We start from the raw sequence: 2,541 nt of genomic DNA, 5'->3' as shown, positions 1-2,541 counted from the left end.
CCTTAAAAATTGTTTTTAAATTTATTAACCTTCCAATAAGGGGCTTGGACCCAGTGGCACCTCGTCAGGGTAGGCAAGGTAGGCGGCGCCTACCCTAAGATTTTGGCAGAATTTAAGCGATTTATTACATTACATTATTTACTGTTAATTTTGCCAATACATCAAAATACTGTTAATACACGGAAGTGTGTTTTAATAATCAATATTATTTTAATATTTATGGTCTTGTATATTAATATATTCACTACCTCTGGCGTACGCTGACCGCTGACTGTGCAGCTGCGTTAGAAAACAAAATAATTTTGACCGTTGGGGTGCCTTTGTTCGGCGATTTCTACATCGCCTGTCAGAGTCGATGCACGACGTACGGCAGTCTTCTGTCTCTGTCTAACTCAACGTGCGGTAGCTACGCGACGTAAGTCGGAGTTGTATCATATTAAGGCGGGGCTTAGGCGAAATCTCCGGTCGCCTGCGCATGAAGTCGTGGAGACTCGGTAGGCTTAGATGTTAAGGGGATATTCCGGATATTTGATAAGGAGATATTATATCACATTTCGTTAAGGGGATATTTCATATGATTCATTATACGTACCGGGTATATTATACGGGTCACGAGCCGCCACTGGGAACACCCCTAAAAAGAAAATTCCACTTCTCCAAGTCCCAGTGGATGACATACCTAGAATTTACAACTTTGACAAACACCTTACTGTATATTGAGTAATAAAAAGGTTTGAAAGGGAGAAACGTTTGCCCAGCATGTAAAAGACCATACCATAACGTGGTATACTGATGCTTCCAAAACCAAAGCAGGGACAGGGAGTATTTAGGCCGAAAACAATACTCCGAATTAATGGGCACAGCATCCTTCAGGCAGAAATCTATGCTATCGAAAGATGCGTACCATTTATCTTAGATAGGAACTATCGAAAACGAGAAATAGTCATCTTATCCGATAGTTAAGCAGCACTAAACGCAATCAACTCAGTAACCATCAATTCGAAATTGGTCAAAGAATGTCTAGAGAAGCTGAACAAATTCTTCTTCTTATCACGCCCTCTCCTGCCGAAGGTTGGCGATCCAAATGGCAATTGTGGCTCTGGAAACTGCAGCCCGGGAGATTTCCGTAGACGAGTGTTCAAACCATCTCCTGAAATCTTTTAGCCATCAGTTCTGGCGTCTTCCTACTGATCTTTTCCCTTGCATTTTGCCCTCTATTATGAGGCGCAGTATTTCGTATTTCTCACCTCTCATCACATGACCCAGGCATTTTTCTTTCCTTAATAGTGTTCAGTATCTCTTTTTGTTTCTGCATGCGCTGGAGTACTTCATCGTTGGTGATCCTTTGTACCCATGAGATTCGCAGCATCCGTCTGTACACATACATTTCGAAGGCTTCTATTCTCTTTTCGGTCTGTGAATTTAGTGCCCATCTCTCATATCCATAGAGTAACATAGAGAAGACGTAGCATCTGGCCATTCGAGTTCTGAGTTCAGCACGTCTTGTCTTGTAAAAAATGATTTCATACGAAGATTTTTCTCACTTGCTCAATTGTTGAAAATATTTCTCTTTTCGGGTCGCACTGACTATTGATGTTAGCTCCTAAATACTTTATTGAGGTCACTTGATCGATTGTTTGTCCCTTGACACGCAGATGTGCATTTATTGGAGTCTTAGAAAAGACCAATAGTTTGGTCTTGGAGGCATTGAGACGCAGTCCAAACATCTCACTATAGTGGACTACGGGATCTATGATGCTTTGCAGTTCTTGTATATCCTTGGCTATTATAACCGTATCATCGACATATCTGATATTGTTTATTGGGATTCCATTGAACTTGATTCCGCCCTGGATTCGATCCAGTGCTTCTCTAAATATACAGTCTCCGAGTATAGGTTTGAGACCAACTGAACAAATTAGGCAAAGAAAATAAAGTCCTCCAACTCTGGATGCCAATTTGTGTAATGCTAATCGGTGTAAAAACAATCTTCGGATTGTCACGGGGTTTCTAACACGACTCAACGAACACCTCAGTACGTTGAAGCTGAGAAACAACGTCGAATGCAGATTCTGTGGGGAAGATGGGTTGTAATACAAGAACCAGAACACCTTAATTATCACTGAGTGCGCAGAGACGACAACCGTTCGTGCCATAAACTTTGGTACGGCTGATGTCGAAGATGGAGAGCTGGCTTCTGTGGAGCCGTCTCAGATACTATCTTACGTCAAAGCTCTGAGACTGTATGATGAGTTATAACTCGTTATAACTCAAGAAAGGGGAATACACAATAAATCTGTAAGGTCGCGGTGATTAACTCCGATGCCTATAGTTTGGAGTTCTGAGCCTGAATAAGGCTCGGCAGGTAGGTGGTAATTTTTCCCTTGCTCCTCAGCAGAACGACCGTGATGTTTGCCTCTTTAAGGATGTTTTCTCCCTTCACTGCAACCAGTAAGTACCTATATCCTCGCTTGGAGTCCTCTATTATTAAGTAAGAAATATTCACATAATTTTTCATAGGTACATAAATAATACAAAATA

The sequence above is a fragment of the Sitophilus oryzae genome, unplaced genomic scaffold (genome assembly GCF_002938485.1).
Source record: "Sitophilus oryzae breed Bouriz unplaced genomic scaffold, Soryzae_2.0 scaffold_430_pilon_pilon, whole genome shotgun sequence".
Classification (NCBI taxonomy): domain Eukaryota; kingdom Metazoa; phylum Arthropoda; class Insecta; order Coleoptera; family Curculionidae; genus Sitophilus; species Sitophilus oryzae.
This window is presented reverse-complemented; position numbering follows the sequence as displayed.